The sequence below is a fragment of the Crocuta crocuta genome, unplaced genomic scaffold, assembly GCF_008692635.1.
Source record: "Crocuta crocuta isolate KB4526 unplaced genomic scaffold, BGI_CrCroc_1.0 scaffold93, whole genome shotgun sequence".
NCBI lineage: Eukaryota > Metazoa > Chordata > Mammalia > Carnivora > Hyaenidae > Crocuta > Crocuta crocuta.
In genome coordinates, this window is record NW_027529641.1 from 2,983,654 (window position 1) to 3,004,219 (window position 20,566).

Below are 20,566 nucleotides of genomic sequence, written 5' to 3' on the forward strand. Positions count from 1 at the left end.
GAGCACTGCACCACTGCATTTTCCAAATCTCAGCCTTGATGTCTCTTCCTCTAGAAAAATGGCCTGGGCCCTCCAGACAGAGCTAGACCCCTGTCTTTTATACTCCTAGTGCTGGCACCTGCTGCTTCATGGAATTCTCTGGATGTAGTTAATTAGATAATGTGCATACTGACTGTCCCCCCTGCCCCCACTCTAAGTTTCCTGAGTCCACACACCACGTCCACCCTCACTGTGGTATTCCCAGAGCCTCCCACAGAGCCTGGAATGGAGCCCGCACTCAACAAGTAACTACTCCATGTTTATGAATGAATAAAACATTCCATGAATTTGCTGTTGAATTCTGATACCACTCCTGATGCTAGCTGGCACCTGGCAGACGATTTCATATTCTTTTTCATTTGGCCACATTTTTGATCTATCAAAGGAAAAAAACCTCTTGCATTCTCCACCGCACCTAGCACTATGGTAGTAGGTAGGTGTGACTTGAATGGGGCGGTACCTTGAGGGAATCAAATCACCACTAGACTAGATGTAGAATTTGGTTAGTATTCTAACACAATGAATGAATGAGGACCTGTGACTCACCCTTTTTAAAACTGACTTCAATATTTGACTCTTGCCCTTTGACCCTCAATTTCAAGACATCCCTGCCCTTCAGACATCCATGTCCTATCTGCCTGTTGATTCTCCACTGTTACCTTCTTCCTACTTCCTAAGCTTGGGCACTCCCCCACGGGTTTCTCCTCAGATCTCTCTTTTCTCCACTCCTTTTTGGAATACTAGCTCTAAATAGGTGGGCGGCCCCCAAATTCGTGTGTCAAGTCACAGTCTCTCTACCGAGACTGGAAACGTTTCTGCTCGAATGTTCTGTGTGATTGGAAGTCTACCACATCCAGAAGCTTCTCCTTACAGCACCAGATCCTGAAATATAAAACACAGTAACAACAGCTTAGGAGTCATCTTTGACTATTCTTGTCCTTCTCTGCCTTTTTCCCCAACTTCTCACCCATCTGTCTCTCCCCTGCCAGTTCCTGGTGCCCCCAACGAGAAGTCCCTTCCATATGTCTTTGAGGCTCCTGAGACAGTCTCCAAACAGCTTTGTCTCCTTCCTGTATCTCCTCTCCCCAAATGGCCTTTAAAGACTCCCACAATTTTAGGTTTGCTAAAGTGCACTTCTAATGCTAGAAACCTTGCATTGGAAATAGCAATGAGAATCATTGTTGGCTTTCTTGACTACTTATGATTACTAGGCACAACTCTGAAAGATTTATATGATTTCAATCATTGAACCATCACAACTTTGTGATGCAGATACTCTTACTATCCACAATTAAAAATGAGGAAATGAAGGCCCATATACCTTACTTGTCCAAGGCCATGTTCAAGGTCACTGTAGCTTTTAAATGACAGAACTCGGATTCAAGCCTAAGCATTCTGGTTTTAACATCATGCTCTAGCCATTAAGTTGCCTGACCCCACTGTTCTGGGACTTCCCTGAGGATATCTGGGATTTTTTAGTGATCCACCGTTAGGATGGTCAGATTGGAGAGAACCAATGTGACCTTTGTGATCCATTACAGAACCATTTAGGAACTCCATCACAGCCCACCAAAGCTAGACCCTGAGCTAGAATGGCTCTCATAAGTCACCTGATTTATGTATTTCATTTCATACTCCTGATGCATTTGCTTGATAAAGACTTACTGAACATCTCTGTGCATAGGAGCCAGAGGGAGCTACTGGTATACAAAGATAGGTAAGACCCAATCACTGCTGTCCATACTAATCAATGCACTGAAGCAATAAGAAGTTGTGGTAGCCATCTCCACACACTGTGGGACCACAAAAACAAACTGCCCCCTTCCTTCTGTAGGTTCTGGAAAGGTTCACCAGGGCAAATCGCCCTGCCAAGTCTTAGAAGAAGCAGAGGTCAAATCTAAGGTATTAGTACAAAATAATTGATTCACATGACATTTCAGTAATAAAATTAATTATCATAGCATTTTCATTAATTTTCATAGCATTAATTTTCATAGCATTTTACCTCAGTGTAGATTTCTCCTCACTTCTATCTGTAAGGGTGACCTGCATGAACCTCCAGATGAGGCTGCCAAAGACACAGGCCTAGGTTTTGCCTCATTCATATTTATTTAACACCTATTTGTTTTACGAGGCATACAAAAAATGCAAATGCCGTGATCCCGAAACTCAGGATCGTCACAACTTAATGCCAGTCTCTTTTAGAGGTAGCCCTTTGTCTCTCAGTTTCTCCTTTGGAAAACAAGAGTAGGAATAACCAGCCACAGGAATTGAAAGTGGACTAAATGAGCAGTGGAATGCTCTGACCCTCTAACCTTCTAATTTCTTCAATCCATTGGCCACCGTTAGGCTTCTCTTCCTTCCCAGCCCAGCTAGGACGCCATGATAGCCGTCTAAATCATTCGTTTACCAGCTCCTTTTGTTTTTCAGCCACGCTGACCTTCAAGCCAAGCCTCCCAGCCAACTGCCAACCTCAGGCTATGCTAAAGTTCTGCCCCCACTGCACCTAAAGCCACCTATAGCCTAAGGTTGTGAACAGCCACTCCACCAGCCTCTCAGCACTTCCCACCAATTCTTCAACTTGTTTTGGATTAGTTATTCCGCATTCTCCATATTGATCAGTAGAGAACTTTCCTAGGACCCAGCTTCATGGAGGACAATCACACCTCCTGGGTCAGCCATTTTGGAACTCCTGTCCTACCTACCAACACACCTAGCATCTCATCCTCCTCTGTTTTCCCTTTGTTCTGTCTCAGGGGCAGCAGTAGGGAGCTGGTCTGTTTAAAGCCCAATGTTAAACCTTTGCCTTTGACCTTGACCCTTTCTCTTTCTTCTAGGACTAAGTCTGTGGGAAACCACATCCTGGCTCCTCTTTTTCCTAAAGACTCTCTTAACCCTTAGACTGATTAAAAATACATGCATTTTAAAAGATCTTCCCGGGCCCTGGGCCCCTTTCCAGCCGCTATCAAGTTCTTTCCTCCCCCTTCACCAATGAACTTCCTTCAAGCTCTGTACTACCTCCCCCCTGGGACGCTTTATGACTTGCCTTCTAATACCTAATGACTTCCTTCCTGCACCAAACTTAGAGACTCACCTTAGTTGTCCTCCAGCCAGAGCTCTGCTACCCTGGACACACTGTTAATCAGTCAGTCTTCTCTGAGGGGTGGCCCTTGCGTGGGGCAATACTCCCTCACCTCTCAGAACCTCAGATACCTCCAGTGTATGACTCACTCCCGCCTCTCCACTTGCAGTCCAAGACTGGCACTCCATCTGGAAGTGGAGCTTTCCATTCCACTCCCTGGCTCGGCCAATCTGGCTGTCCACAGCCAGCTCACACTTGGTGGAGAATTGAGCTCCCATTCCTGCCCCTAAGCCTCCTCTCCCCTTCTCTGGTCATGACCTCGGGAGTCCAGGCCTGCTCTTCCTGTGTGGTTTCCTGCATCCAGTCAGTGGTTGGTTTCTGCTGATGTCACTTTGTGTCTGTGCCTTGAATCTGGAGCCTCTATATGGTTCTTGATCATGCCTTCCATGGACTGCTGCCAGAGGCTATATGAGTCTCTCTGCCCAGTCTGTCCACCTCCAATACACCCCCCCTTACCCCCCATCAGAGGATCAGGTCTGATCACATCTCTTTATTTATCACCTGTCCATAGCTTCTCCTAGACTACAGGCTAAAGGGATAAATCCTACACATGGCATCGAGCCTCAGAACTTCCCAAGAAGAAGATCTTTCTGAATCTCCAGCTCTGTTTTCCGCCATTCCCTTTACTTCATGCTCACCATCCCTGTACACTCCATGCCGCCTTCCTACCTGCAGGTCTCTGCCTGAGCTGAGCTTCCACTCCGGGTGGCTCCACTTCCACACCACTCTCCATCCAGCTCCCAGCTCTCCCTGCAGATCTACAAAGGTAAAGAACAAACAAAAACAAAACACACACCCAAAATAAAACATTCTCCAAATGGGCGTTTTTGACTTCTTGCTTAGGCATGCTCTCCACTAGAAAACCCCTAAGCTCTCTCCAGCTCCGTACTCTCCACCTCCAGAAGGCGTGGCTTCCCATTCCCTGGCCCCACAATGCCTTGCGAATTGATTTTTCCTGTTATGTGCCACAAGGCACTTCCTCTCTCTCTCCTTCTCCCTCGTTGGGTCTTTCTCCTCAGCTGGAACGTAGCCCCTCGAAAGCAGCTGTCCGCCCTGCGTACCCCTGCCACCTAACATGTGCTCAATAAATGTCGGGAGAGCACAATGTTCCCATGGTTCCTGATGGCAGTGAAAGATGGTATAAAAATGTTTCCCCAGTCTATGTGGTCTCCTCGGTAAAAAGTGCCTCAGTGAGAGAGTGACGCCTAAGGTTTTACATCACATCAGCCTTCTTTATGCTCTATCACCTCACATCTCGATTTGAACCTGCCCCTTTCCCAGGGCTCAATAGCCACGTGCGTCTCGTGGCCACAGCTCCAAAGTGCAGGGATTATATAATGCTTAGGGCTGTTTTCAAAACGACACGGGACGGTATATGGAAATACGAAACAGGCACTAATACGTACAGACGCACTAAATGTCAACTTATTTCTCCCTGCCTCTGATACTAATGTTAAAAGGTAATGTTCCCCCGTGGCATTATTTTCCCCTTGGTGAAAAACTACGGAGACGGAGGAGGAAGCTATTTAAGGAATTTTGAAGCCGGGGATAAAGAAAATATGTACTTAACATGTTCATCTGTGCCGTGTTTGTCACCTCTGTGATTTAACCCAAGAAGAACAGAATATAAAGCAATGCAGATAACCACGATCCCTCCTAAATTCCTGGCCTTGGCCGAGAAGAACAGGTACTTGAAAATAGGAGCGGTATTCTGCACACCGTAAGTCTTACTCCGTCGGGAGGATCCAGGGCTCAGACCTGATGTGTCTGGCTGCATGGACGTCTCCTAAGACCGCTTCCTTTCATGTTAAAGGCGTAAGGAAGGGAAAAGCCTCCGAGTAAAATTTAAGCCACATAACAAATGCTTTCTTCCCACAAATCTTGTTTTCCTTGTAGTGAGGAAACAAGGGCTTCAGCTCGAACCACCAATTGTAGCCCAAGGTGGGGAAAACGTCCACGAAGGAAAGTGGAAGATCTCAAATAGGTTNTCATGAGGGTGTCAGGTGTGAAAGCAAACGAATGGCCTGTGTTTATCTGAGCTAAACCGTGTGGCTCACCCAAACATTCACTTCCCAGAGCGTTTTTTTTTACCCGTAATAAATTGGCCAAGTCCTTGTAGGGCGGTGATAATAAAGTACGTTGAGGTGCAGTTAGCGATTTCCTGCCAGGTTTTCAAAGCTACCACCCTCTCTCACTAGCTTTTTTTTCTCTCCTTCTCCCTCTCCCTCTCCTTTTTTATCACAGCTGATTCGCAAAGCCCTTTGGAAAGATGAAGTAGGTAGAAATCAAAATAAATGGATTCTATTAAAACCGGCAATGCATCAACTCCTTGATAAAGTGATTAATAAACAGCTTAGGATGGTGATTGATTAAACTCTTTAATCAAAGTGCTAAACTGACTTAATATGGAGAGTTTCAACATGTTCAAAGTGTACATTTTCCCTGCCTAAGGTTCACAGTTGTTTATGTAACTTTTCTGAAGTGTATCCCTTAGGTGTGACCTCCAGAGAGCTGGGTTTCTGGAATGTGTAAGGATTATAGAGTATCACCGACTGCATTAGCTGCTGAAACGTGCTCATGAATTATAGGACCTTTCCAGCGGGCAACAAGTCATTTTTCAGAATTTTGGACTACTTCCTCAAGCAGGTTCTTTTCGCAAGTCATTTCATAACTCTTCAAGCCTTCGTGTGTCACGCAACGTGGTGCAAGTTTTTAAAGGCTCTGTTGTCTGCCTTTCCTTCTCTCCGTTGAGCGCCGATCACTTATTGCATAGAAGCAAGATTTGGGTGGTGAGGGAGGAGGCTGAGGTCTCCCCTCAGGGTAGTTTTGTGTTCATTAGAGATGGGGTATTTCACCCAGTGCGTGCAATTCTTGGTTTCGGGCATCCTTTATGACACAATTAATCGTCTGCTCAACCATTGAAGAGGCCATTTTGGCTCCTGCAAGTTTGTGAGGGTGAAACTGACTTTTTTGAAAACATGGTCCCGGAAGGCTAGATACAAATGTTTGAAAAGTGGAGCTTTGGGAGAAATCAGGAAGGGGAGACCTATGACCATGTGCTCAGGGGAGAGCACAGGTGACCCACGTTGCATCTGTGTGATGGGGCCAATTCAAGGAATTGATTTCCTTCACAACACAGTTCCCTGTTAACTCACTGTGCCGGGCATTGCGTAGGTGACAGATGCAAAAATAACACCACTCCATTTTGAGGATGTTAGTACATAAGGAAGGAGATTACACAATGTGGAGAAAGTATTTTCTGGAATAATTTAGAAAGGCAGATCTTGCTATGAGGCCTTAACAAAAGTGAAGAAAGGTAGAGGACATTGGGAATGCTTCCGAGATACCATTGCAGGTGATCTGGCTTTGAAAGATGACTAGAATTCACAGGGGAAGCTTGATGCCTGCTAGTGTGGCTTTTAGGAGGTGCCGTGATTATTACTCAGAGGTGGGTCAGTATTTCTAGGGGTCACTAAGGAGCCCAGATTGTCTAGAGTGCAGTGTTCATGTAAAGAAAAAGTGGGACATCCACGGGGAGGGGTAGGTGAAAATCGTTTTATAAAAAGTTTCTTGAAGCATCTCTCTCTCTCTCTCTCCTACATTTTTGGTAAGCATATAGCCATCTCTATGACAATTCATCCCCTGTCCACCACATTTTCTCTTCCTTTCCTATGTAGATCATGCTCATCCTCATGCCGAGAGAGACAATCCAAAGTCTCCCCCAGTTCTGCATCCTGCTCAGAGTTCAAGATAGCCCTGTGACACTCAGCTCTCTCTGTCAGGTCTGGAAAAGACTCCCATGGTTTAGAGACATATGAATTAAGAAGAAAAGTGACCTGCTCCCTTCCCCCATACATCCATTATAAAATACAGAGCAGAGGAAGGATAGTTAGCAATCACTAGCCTAGAGCGCCTCTGAAATGCCACTGGAAGAACCCCTACCCTGGACCCTGGGACAGGGAGCTTCCTTGCTTAGGCCTGACCCTGCTGTCTGTGAGGAGCTCTCTGATGTACTGATCTCTGTAGTCCCTGACCTACCCTATGAGAATTTTCTCCTGGTCTGTTCTCTGAGGCCATATCTGAAATGGGTATTGAGGAAGAACACAGCTTCTTCAGCCCACTTCCAGCCCAAGTGTTGTTTTAAAGAGCTTGTCAAACAACTCCAGTTTTCCCAAGCCAGACTTATGATTTCTTCGACAAGATTTCCTGCAGAAGCTTAGTAGGTGCTGATGTATTTGTTCCGTGTACCAGCAACCACATCTGATATTCCTTCTAAATTGTGTCTCGTGTGTGCTTTCTATCTTTACACTAGCTTTCAAAGGTCTTTCTTAATTTGCTGGTGGCTACCCTGATTAGGAAGAACACACTCTTCATCAGATACGTCCTTCATGGCTGAGACACTGTCACCTAGGAAATCTCACTGGGACCCTGTCCCTGTCAGCTTTTCTGAATCCCAGAATTTAGTCTTCAGGGTCTAGAAACAATTGGCTTTTCTGACCCCACAAGTTGCCTTATATTTGGAATCTATTCCTCTTCACCTAGGCTTGCAAAGCATCGACACTTTCCAGAGTCCACTTTTTCCAACAAATATCTTGCCAAATGTGGCCATACCACATTAACATTGTGTTTTGTACCTTCTTCCGTTAGTGTCATAAGCTCAGTAAACACGGGATCTGCCTTCCAAGCTACAGTGCCTAGAGCTCCACACCTAACATGGATTTCTAGCCATCGAGCCAGTTATATCCTTGACTGTCTAACCAATGAAATAAAATTGAATTTTTTTTTATTTGGAAGCTCTATAGTTCAAAGTATCATGTACTATACTAGCGTGGGCCATCCGAAAAAAAAAATATTTTTGAAGGTTCCAAAGACTAATATACAGTAAATGATGGTTGCTTTTTCATATTAGACTTCAATCTTGTTGGTGGAGAGGGGGGCATCTTCCTCACATAAGTTATTCAGAAACCCAAGTCTCTTTCCATCTTGTAATTCTGCCATTGTGAAGTCATGGCTTCCAAGAACCCCATGGAAGAGGAAAATTCATGAGGGGGGATCTCAGGTAAGGGACATCAGGCTTGGAAGTGAGGAACATCACTTCCGCTCTCATTTCATTGGCCAGAACTCTGCCACATTGTCTCCTCCTAACCCTAGGGGAGTCTGAAGTATGTAATTCAACCTGTTGCCCAGGAAAGAGAAACAAGCTTTCTCGTCAGTCTTTGCCACACACAGGATTAACCAAATCCCTGATTTCCTTTACACTGACTATAATGCCACCAGAAGTAAAAATTCCGTATTGTGTCCCTTTTATAAGGTACCAAATCATTTGCTTTCCCCCCTGCTAAACTAAATTAACTCAATCATTGTTTCATTAACTTGGAGACTTACTAAGCTTGCCCCAGTGACATTGTTGGGCTAAGAGCTGAAGACTTGTTTTGAAATTTCTTTCTTTGAGACAAAGAGAGACAGAGTGTGAGTGGGGAGAGGAGCAGAGAGAGAGGGATACACAGAATCCGAAGCAAGTGCTAGGCTCTGAGCTGTCAGCACAGAGCCCGACTTGGGGCTCGAACTCATGAACTGTGAGATCATGACCTAAGCCAAAGAGACACTCAACTACTGAGACACCCAGATGCCCCAAGGGTTGAAAACTTTTCATTGTTGACCACTTTTCTAATTTTGCAGTTGGGTAGTATTATTTTTTTAATTTGAAATGATGGCTTATAGAAGATGAAAGTGTTTCATTGTTACAGGTACTAAATATTCTCTCATTATTCACTTATTTACTCACTCACTCACTCATTTAACATATGTTTGTCAAGTCCTTAACTGTACAAGGCTTTGCGCTCAATGCATATGTTATTGCAAAATACAATATTCTTATTTCTATTATTAGATTTGAATTATTCAGTCTACAGCTGTTTATTGAGGACTGAGTTGTGCTGGGGACTGGGGAAACAAAGGCAAATGTCACATTCCAGTCCTAGCTTAGGCAGATGGCTGGCAGGTAAGTCAAGGTTCTCACTGGCATTAAGTGCTATGACAGGGCCATATCTTGGGGGCACAGCCTAGAAAGGGTGTAGCGGCATCCTCAAGTTGGAAGCTGGTGACAAGCAAGCAGAGTTTTAATAGGCAAACAGGCGTTCACTGAGGAAGGAAAGAGGAAAAGAAGTTTGGACAGAAGGATCTACACATGAGCACGCTGGAGTGAAGCAGAGGCCATCCAGGAGCAGGAGGTGAGTAAGGCAGCAAGAGTCCCCCAAAAGACTGCCGAAATATGAGGTTGCAAATGGGCATGAAAACCGAGTCATGAAGAACCACAGATGTCTACTTCAGGCACCCAGACTCGAGTCTGAAGGGAAGGGGGCTTTGACACATTTTAAATATGCAAGTAATAAGGTCAGAATTATATTATAGGCAACTTTGCTTTGGAAATGATAGTAACAAGGATAATGAAGTAGCAGCCATTTACTGAGAGCTTACTCTGTATCGGGCATTGTTAGGGCTCGTTCACATTGCGTAAGGGATATGCCCTTCACAGTACCTTTGGGAGGGTAGCGACTCTCTTGTATTTTTTACAGTTGTGGGACTGAGGCCCAAAGAGGTTTCATAATTCAGCCATGTTCACACAGCTGACAAGCACTGAAGGTAGTACGAGTTTTGATGCACAAATGAATAGCAGCAAGTAATTATGACAGCTCCCAATTACGGATCTCTCTGTCTCTCTGTGTCTCTCTCTCCATCTCCATCTCTATATAGATAGAAATATGGATAGATAGATAAATATAGATATATGTATATAGATAGATAGATAGATAGATAGATAGATGTTAGTTGCCCTCCCCCAAAGATCTCATAACCCCTAAATAGAACAGAAGGGGTTCCCACCCCAGCCTGTATCCCTGCAAAGCTGTTACATCCATCCATCTCCTTGTGAGCCCAAGGCTGTGGTGATGGAAGAATACATGAGGGACTAAAGTTTAAGAGACCCTCCTCCTTCAAGTCCATGGGGTGACCACCCACTAGCCTCAACTCAGCCATGGAGTTTCTCTGGGCCTCCTTCTGTTCCTCTGTAAGTCAAGGTCGTTAAGCAAGACATGTTGCAAGGTCCTTCTAGTTGTACACTGTTCTATGTTCTCTTGATGGAAGTTCCAGTTTTGGAGAAGAAAGGTGGTGCACACCATGTGGATATGGCCAGAGAGGAAAGGCAAAGACCCGGCAGAAACGGCAACGGCCACCTTCCCTTCATGCCCTCAGCAGCCTGAGGCCATGATGGTCAGAGCCAGGAGCTGAAGGCAAGACCCTTCCTCTCCTTTCTGTGCCTTCTCTTCTCTGGCACTCTTGCATTACACGTGGTGGAGAACTGGTGCCTCTAAAGTCTCTTGTCACCCAGGCCCGGGGGCTGCACAGCTGAGGCACTCATTTTCCAAAAACAAAACCTCTTCCGACTGGCTTGCCCCTTGTACCGGCCCAGGTACAGGGGCCCCCACGTGGCAGTTCCGGAAATATTCATTATGGAGGAACAAGGCTGCTGAGCAGCCCAATCCCGGGCTCCCTGAGTGAGGGATCTGTGGCCCAGCTGCGAAAGCCATTTCCAGGCGACTATCAGTTGTAACGGGACGCCCGTCCAGCTGAACTGTGGTGGATCCAAAAGGGCTAATTAAGCAGGGGGCAGTGGTGCAAAGCAGCAGCTCGCGGCCTCCCTAGAAACTAACGGCAGAGGCTCCGGGAACTGGAATCGAGCTTCTGTTGTAATGGCTTTGTGTTGATCTCACACTTGGCATTCAGAGTAAAGCGCTTCTGATGCCTGCGTGCCTGTCTTCCTCCCTCCCTCCTTCCCTCCCTTCCTTCCTTCCTTCCTTCCTTCCCTTCTTCACTCCCTTCATCCCCCCTCTACTCTTCCTCTCTCCTTCCCTCTATCCTTCCTTCCTACCTTCCTCGAACTTCTGTTGCAATGGTTTTGTTTTTATCTCACATTCGGCATTCAGAGTAAGTTAAGCACTTTGATTCCTTCTTTCCTTCCTTCTTCCTTCCTTCCTTCCTTCCTTCCTTCCTTCCTTCCTTCCTTCTTTCCTTCCTTCCTCCTATTTTTTCTTTCTCCATTTCCTCCCTCTAGTCTGCCTGTCTCCTAACTTCTTTTCTTTCATTTTGTTTCAAGCCATCTGGGAAAGATGGCGCTCTGAACAGTATGTGGAGATTTCCTGGGAAGAGTTGGAGATATGATGGGGCTTCTGTCAAAATCCATCACAGACAGTGTTCTGCAGATCCAGGATCGAATTCATTTTCTGAAGTGGGTCACTCTTGGATCTCATGTCATCTTTGAAAATGAAACCAATCATGCTGGCTTAAGCAGAGGGAGTTAGATGGAAAATTTCTCTAAACAATCGTTGAATATATTACAATTCCAGTTTTGGCCCCATGAGGATTGGAGTGTGGTGCCCTGGGTCCCTCCCTTTTCTCCTGTGAGGCTTCAGTACCTTTTGGACCTACGTTCTCCAGTCTCTGATCCATTTTCTTCTTTCTCTTTGTAGACGGGCTTGTGTGTTCTTCCTAGTAGTGGTTGGCATGGAGCTTTGGGTGGCCACGTCCATTTTCCCAATTCAAGCAACTCTTCTGTCCAGGCAGTTTAGTGGTGAAGAGCACAGGGTCTAGAGGGAACCTGCCTGTGTTTCAGTCTTCCTTCTGTCACTTAGCAGCTGTGTGACCTTGAGCCAATTTCCTTAACTTCTGTAAGGCTCACTTTGCTTACCTGTGAAAGGTGGATGCTAATAGTACCTAATTCCTAGGTTTAAATGAGATACTTTCTGTAACGTCCTGGCACATAGAAAGTGATCTTCAAAGATTGGCTGTTGGTGGCAAATGCTCACCAGTATTTATTCAACTCATGTAGTCTCTGTGTCTCTGAACTTCAATTCTTGATGGAGCAAATGTGATAGGTTCAACTTGGTCTCAGGATTGGCTCCTCTTGGGTCAGTTGTGCACAAGGTCCCTTTGGGAAACCAGGGAAGTTCATAGGGTATATTCTCTGAGAAGACTGTAGGGGTTGAGGCAATCATTGACAATTGACATTGATGTTATTGTTTTCCTTTTTCTCTGTCCTTTTTGACTTTATTATTCCTTGACTAGTTTGCTTGATTCTTTTTTTTCACTTATTCACTCAGTATATTCTGAAGAAGAGCAGGAACATAAAGGCTTCCAAAAAGGTGAGGAACCCAAGATTTTATTTAACTATTAGCCACCAGTATAGCTGCACCAGTTGTTAAAATATTGGGCCAGATTTTGTTTGTTGGTTCAATACACCTACTTTCTGAGTAAAGGATTTTTCTTGCCTCTGTCCTCCAGGTGCCCCCCACCCCCAGGACCACCAGGATCTGGCATCATCTAAAACTAAAAGAGTCACACTTTACAGATTAGAGGGCCTCCAAGACATTTCCCCAAAGCTATGGCCAGCACCCTGTCCTCTGCAATAGTTCTCATTCTCCCTCCTTCTATTCCTTTTAAAAAAATTTTTTTAAATGTTTTTATTTATTTCTGAAAGACAGCGTGAGCAGGGGAGGGTCAGAGAGACGGGACACATAGAGTCTGAAGCAGGCTCCAGGCTCTGAGCTGTCAGCACAGAGCCTGACGTGGGGCTCGAACCCACGAACCGTGAGATCATGACCTGAGCTGAAGTCGGACGCTTAACCAACTGAGCCACCCAGGCGCCCCCTGCTTCATTCTATTCCTTACTCATCCAACAGTCCTCATTGTCTTCTCACTGCTGGTGGTTGGAAAAGTCACCAGTTAAAAAAAGAGGAAAAGTCCATGTAGTGTTTTCAATAACCAGAACTGGGGGGTGTCATATTGGCACAGGGACAATGGCCCCCGAGGTACTAATGCCCGATTCTAGTCCTCGAGGTGTCACTTCTTATGTGTGCACGTGTTTATTTTCTATCTCCCTAGAAACAATGAATATTGTGGACCTTTAGCATTCTGGCCATCTGGTGGGCAGAAATATGGTATCTCACTGCTTCAAGTTGCAGTTAGCGTTTTTCGGAAATGTACGTTATAATCTAGTTTTCTCTACCTATTTTCTGTTAACATCTCATATTCGTTTTCCTTGGGAATTGCACCAAAGAGTTTAGGAGGGCAGAAGGAAACACTGTAACAGTTAGTTAATAAGGTGGAAGAGGCCGGACTTGGGAAAAACTATAGAAGGAGAAGGGAGAAAACTGAAGAATAACTCTGTTAGGACCCTTCCAAAATAAGTCAGAAAAAATTTTGTTGTTGTTGTTGGAGAACTAAGATTACTTATAACTGTGTAAATGTAGGATCTTGGAAACTTAAATAAATAGCAGTCAACCTGTCCCGTATTAAGACCAAAGTTAGATGGCGGCCTTGGTGTGGTTTCAGTGGCCAAATGATATCAAGCCCGGCATAACTCCAGTGATATTGGCCTTTTTCTCTTGCTTATTGCCTCATGAACACAAGTTTGTTGCTGCAGCTCCAGCCATCACATCTTCATTTTTGCAGGAGAGAGGACAAAGAGAAGCCTATAGATAGAATGCAAGGACTTTCTTAGGATTCAAAACATTGTGTCCTCTGACTACACCTAGCCCAAAGGTTGTTAGGGAGAGTGAGTGTTGGGTCAGTGTAGGATATATAGGGAAGAAAAATGGACACCTCTAAGACAAACAAGTTTTCTAGCATTGGAAACTGGGTGCATCTGGACATTTAAGGAAATGTAAGTGGAGCCCTAGGTTGAGGTATTTCAAGGCTCTCCACCTGTGAGGCAGTTAGATATATAAATCAGAGTTTGGAGGAGAGATTGAGATTGAAAGAATAGAAATGGGAGTCATTAGCTTGGAGATCAGAGAGTCAGGTGAAGAGCAAGGGCAGAGGGTCAAGGACAATGCGTGAAGAAAGTTATGGAAACTGCTTTATACCTCTTAAGTTTCTTGAATTGAATTCTCGGAATTGGATACCAGATTTGAAACTGTACAACTCCATTTTTTTCCCCAGCATCGCATTGCCTTTTGCAGCTTATTAATTTGCAAATAATAGACTCAGGCGCTTTTGCACTGAGGATAGAACTTTCAGAGCTTATGAAGCAGCTCTTAGATCAATAGAAGACTCGACTCTCTAGAACTATTTTTTTCCCCTCTCTCACCAGCTCTTCCCTGGTAACTATTCTGATTATGCATTTAAATAAAAGGATAATAAAAAAGAATTCTCTGACACATTTAACTGCCTTGAGGGATAAGAATATGCAGCAGTAAGTGATATGTAAAGTGTCTGTGCCTGTGTGGCCACATGTGTGAAGGTATATGCGGTCGCCCTCTGCCGCGCCTTTGTACTGGGCTTCAAAGTCCTAATGCTGGAGCTCAAAGGCCTGGGGGAGTGGTGGCATCTTCCTCCTTTTTACTGAAACTCGAGTGTGAAAGTACTTTGATAGTTGAGTTGGTGTTTCAAAATGTTGGTTCTGGTAATGCGTTCTTCTGAATGGCTTTTCCATTTCATAATCTCATATTCAGCATGTAAATGGAAAACTCTATTTACATGAATATTAAAATGGGAAATTTGCTTTTGCCGAGCTCTGACTGCTGCGGAGGAGATGTTGAAATTGTCGATATGATGGGTCCTTAACAACACGAACAGCTTACAGGTATTCAGTGTCTACTTTTGTGCTTAGCACTTTATATGAATTACTTCCGGAAGCTTCCCTCCCGCCCCACTGCCACCAGGAACCCTACATAGCAGATATTCTTATAAGGCCCATTTAACATGTGAGGAAACTGACTCTTGGATACATTCCCTGTTGTACCATGAGTGTGAAAACAGTAATAAATAACGGTCTACTTTGATTTGATAGGTAGGTGTTGACATAGAACTTCCAAAGATTATAGCGAGAGAAATGAGATGTCACTGACAGGTTGGGTAAATGGCAGCTTGACACAGACCCCGAGACCCATCAGCTGGGTAGCAATGCCTGAGTTGCATTTCTGTCATCTCACTGGGCCATTTTTGGTTCCAGCTTTCTATGAGGAAGTCCTGATAAAAAGATTTGGGGTTGAAGGTTGGAAGTGGAAAAAGTCACTGTAAATTCGGAAGGTTTGTTTTTATGTAATTTCTACCATTTCCGGTTTTGTCACCGAGTTTCGGTGGGGTGCAGGTGATAATTCTTGAAAACCAACACAGTTCATGTATCTAACACAATTCAAAAACTGTTGCATAGAGCTTGTGGGACTTCTTGGCAAATCTACAGTAATTATATTTTAAGGAGTATTTGTAAACTCTAGTAATTACCTACACAAAGACAAATAAAAGACACAGGAGCTATTTTATGGTAGAAAAACAGGTGTGCCATTGAAATAAGGAATCTGCCTGGAAAGCGTTTAACATCCTTGGAGGACTTCTCTGCACAGAGGTTTCTGCATCAACTCAGGGCACTATTTTAGCCTTGGTGTTTTGTATAATTTTCCTAAACAAATAGAATTTCCAGAATGGATTTACAGTTTTGGTTTTCCCTAGGGTAAGTTAGAGGGGATTAAGGTCTAGAGTGGAAAGTGGCACATGAAAAAGAAAAAAAAAAAGACAAAGTCTTTAATTTTGGCTTGAAAAAGGCTGAATCTGGAACAGCTATGAAGAAGTGGTTGGGTTTACGCTCTACATTCTGGGGACTTGAGTTTCCATTTTTTGGTTAATAGAAACTTCTCCAAATGTAGGGACTACAGTTTCATTGGGATCCGAGCATTTCTGGTCCAACCTTTCTATCAGCCATCTTTTATTGAGATGTTATTAAGTGCCGGCACTTCACGAGGTGCTGGTGATGGAGTGAATGAGAGGAAAAAAGTGTGACGACGTAAATATGGACAAATGGGGTAAAGTAAGACCAATGAGGAAGGTGTCATTCATTCCACCTGAAGACATGGCAGCATGCAGATTTCCCAGACTGCTCTATGGCCTTGTTTTACAAGGCCCTGGATGAAATTCTCTTCTGTATGTTTTCCCCGTAAGCCTCCTTTCTTCTTCGCATCTCTCCAGCTTCACATTTCAAGTGCTGGCTAAACAGGTGTCTAATCATGTCAGCAAACTCCCTTAAATCTTATGTGAAATGAGGGGGTCCAGACTAATGGAGTAAACGAGTGAAAGCTGATTGAAGCTAACACCCTCAGTTCCTGCATTCTTTTTACTGGTGTTCAATAATCATCCGGAAGTCACAAAGCCCAAATTCACCTCAGATTTGTATTTTAACTATGTTGGGCACATCTTTCTATCCTTGGGGAAGATGAGAGAGTGGAGGATTCCTCACTAGAATGTGTGGGGAGACTATGGGATTCAGAAATTGCCAATAGACAGGAATTGACGATATTCATTCATCACCATTTATCCATAGAGTAGCTAGATATGTGCCAAGCACCACGCTGAGCATTGAGAACATACTTAGGACCAAAATGAACTTGTTTTTCCCTCACGAGGTTAGTACTTATCTTTCATAATTTCTTCACTGGTTTGGGTTTGCTTGAGGCAAACTCAATTTCCATGTTGTCCTCCAACAGTGAGAATGTTTCCCAAGATTATGTGGCGTATCCTTTACCTCCCATGAGAGAAACATGGTGCTTTCAACAGCTCATTGACAACTAGGCATTATTAAGGATGCCTCTACAACATCTATCATTTATCGTAAGTAGATTAAAACCTACCTGCCCCAAGTTTTGGGAGGAGGAAAAAAAGAAGACAAATTAAAAGGAAGAAAAGAAACAGATCAGCCTTATGACTTCTGGTTTCACTTGGAGTGGAAGTCCTTGTGGGTTGGTCTTTCCCCCCTGGAACAAGGTGGGTCTTATGTGCCACCAACGTTATTCCCCTTTCTGTGTTCTGTTAGTTCACTAACTCACAATATAGAGGAATTAAAGGGCACAGCAATGATCTAGATTCTACTTCTAAAACTCACTTGCTGGGTCCTCAGATGAGTTATTTTGGGACTTACTTTTCCTCCTCTGTAAAATAAGAGATTTGAATTGGATGATTTAACTCTTGGAGTCATGATGTCTCTAGGGATCTATTGAAAAATACTGATCTACTACTCAGGAAAATGAACAAGGTACACACACACACACACACACACACACACACACACACCTACCTTTGCACACAACTGTAGGAACTCATAGAGTTCTAAACCCATTCATAGGAAACCTGCTTAGAGGTTCCTTAACATCCAGTATTGCCTGGGATATTCACTATTTTTGCATACAAAATTGCTTCCCCCCGTCTTTTCCAGATTTCAAATTGATTCTCAGAAGATGAAAATGTGGTTCTCCAGGTGATAGTAAAAATGATTTAATGTAATCAGAAATACTTTCTTCCAGAGGAAACCTGCAATAATTTGATCAATAAAATGATTTTGATAAAGCCACCAATGATTTTTAATGAAAATCATTGAAGCAAATTGTATTATCTGACCAAAAGGCAACATTGGTGAGAAAGGTATTGTGTTGAAGATGATCACATGTTCTTAACAAAGAAGTCATGTTAGGTGCATCTGGGTGTCTCAGTCAGTTAAGCATCTGACTTTTGATTCTGGCCCAGGTTACGATCTCATGGTTGTAGGACCAAGCCTCACATTGGACTCTGTGCCGGGCATGGAGCCTGCTTAGGATTCTCTCTCTCTCTCTCTCTCTCTCTCCCCCCCTCTCCCTCTCTCTACTGCTCCCCTTCTTGTGTTCTCTCTCTCTCTCTCTCAAAAAGTAAAAAAAAATAAGAAATCATGTTATCATAGATCACAAAGAGAAAAAGTCCATGAAAGGTTTAAAGAGTAATAGAGAGAAGTGTGTTTGGGATGGAGAAAGAGTGGACCTTTCTCAGAAGAAAGAGGGGAGAGGGGACCCTGTGTAGCTCAGTCGGTTAACTCTTCATTTCAGCTCAAGTCACAGTCTCATAGTTCTTGAGTGCAAGCCCCACATCAGGCTCTGCAATGACAGAATGGAGCCTGCTTGGGATTCTCTCCCTTCCGCTCTCTCTGCCTCTCTCTCTCTTTTTCTCTCTGTCTCTCAAAATAAATACATAAACTTTGAAAAGAAGAAGAAAAAGGAGGGGAGAGGCTGAACAAGGCAGATGTCATGTAATGGATGATATTAAAACATAATTTTTAGAAGTGTGTTTAATGAAATACCAGACCCTTGATACAGTGAGGGAAAAAATTACTCCATGTTGAAATAATTTGGGAAATGCTACAATATATATATTACATACCTGTAGAACACATTTACCGTTAGCAAACAGAAGACTCTGTAAGTCATTGAAGGAGAAAAATCTACTAATTTTGTTTAATCCCTATTTTCCAAATTTATCAGACAATGCAATTCATTTTTGAAAATCCCCTGGGCTAACTATTGAGACTAGTGTTGCTCAACACACTTTCAGAAACACATTTTGAGATATCCTAGGGAAGAAAAAGTTAAGAATGGTTTTTTACAACAGAAGAAAAAATGATGCATTGAGAAATCACCCATTTGGGGCACAGACCAAACAACTATACATGGTGTGTGTGGGAAGGTTGACGATATTTTCCTGCCAGAGTAGAATGAATTGAGAGTGAGATGAAATAACATAAAGAGTTATTCATATTCAAACTAAATGTGTACACAAAAGAAATAGCAGGACTTAAATAGGAAGTTTATTGCTTAAAAAACGACAGAGCATTTTTGTAACAATAAGGTATCTCTACAACTGATGGCCTTGCACTATGAAGCTGTTTCTCAATCTTTGAAGAATTTCCGTGGCCAGAAAGAGAGGAAGAGGCATGGAGTCCTGCCCACTGTGAACCAGCAATGGTGATGGAGCCCCTTGGGAAATCTGAGCCATTGCCGGCAGTGGAGCCTGATCTATCAGTTTTGTAAAGGATGGAAAATGGCCTATTGAACTTGGCACTCTGTTGATTCAACGCATCAGGACACTTTGTACCGCCTGAGGAGGGGAGTTTGTTGATGACTCTCCACCCTGTGTTTCTGATGACAAATAGGTAGAGGCTGCCGCACAGATATTAATAGCTTGGTTTAATAATACTGCTACTGTCCTGTAAATTGACGATCTCATTTTATCTCTATTCTTTTTATGTGTCAGGTTCTATTTTTTCCGTTTTATAGAGAAGAATACTGAACCTTAAGGAGAGGAAATGCTAGCTCAAGAGACACCTAGGTGGCTCATTTGTTTAAGTGACCGACTCTTGATTTTGGCTCAGGTCATGATCTTCCAGTTCATGAGTTCAAAACCTGCATCGGGCTCTGCACTGACAGCATGGAGCCTGCTTGGCATTCTCTCTCTCTCTCTCTCTCTCTCTCTCTCTCTCTCCCCCCTCTCCCCAACTCCATCTCTTTCTCAAAATAATTAAAACAAACTTAGAAGGCTTGCTCAAGACCAACAGCACATTTGTGAGGAAGCCAAAACTGAACCTAATATAACTCTTGCTTTGGAGTAGACTGGGGAGTTCTGAGTATGGCAATTGTGAATTTATCTCATTCACCTTGGAGACCTCTGTTTGGGGCGGGATGCCACTCTAAACTAAGTGTACAGCGAACACGTTATCTCCTTGAAGAAAAGCCAATGCTAACTCAAATGCTATGAAACCAACTCATCAGTAGAGAAATTGGTCCTAAGCATGAGCCTAAAGACGTGCTGATTCTAGAAATTTTTGTGGAGCATTTGGACATGTGCTAAAACAGTGAGGCAAATAGGTCCAAGAAGACATCACACTAATAGATTAGGTACCTTTAGAACACTGATATCTTAAGCATGTAGAGAAAATGAAGAAGCCTCATTCTCTACTGGGAAAGGAACATTGGAGTCAAGTTTGTGTTAGTCTTCATTATAGATTTTTGGTGATGGTGAGGCTGTCAATAAATAAGACCTAATGATCTCACGAGGGACTGGACCCACAGTGTAGGTGGGAGCTAACAGAATTTGGTTCAAATGAGTCATCTTCTGTGCTGGAGTCTTGAATGAAGGGTTTTAGCTTTTTCTTCTCTGATGGTAGACAAGACCATACCACAGCAGCAGATGTGGACAGCAGGATGGGTTTTAAAACGTAGACACAAACATGCAATTCATCTAAGTTACCTGGGATCATACATCAGATGAGGGGATGCTGTGTTGAATCCTTGACTTGGGCTTCTTACAAGGCCCCAGATAAAAATGTTCATGGCACAACCCTAAGGGCGCCATTTATAATTTTCTTCACTCTACAAGGTGGCCCTGGTACTGACATGGTCATAACACCATTCTGGAATGGAACAGGACAAAGGAAAGAGGACCCCTTTCCTTCCTCTTCTCATGCCTCTTATCTGGTCGCAAAAAGCACTGGGTAGCAGTTGACAAGTAAGTTCCAAAATTCTGCAGCATCTCAAATGATTT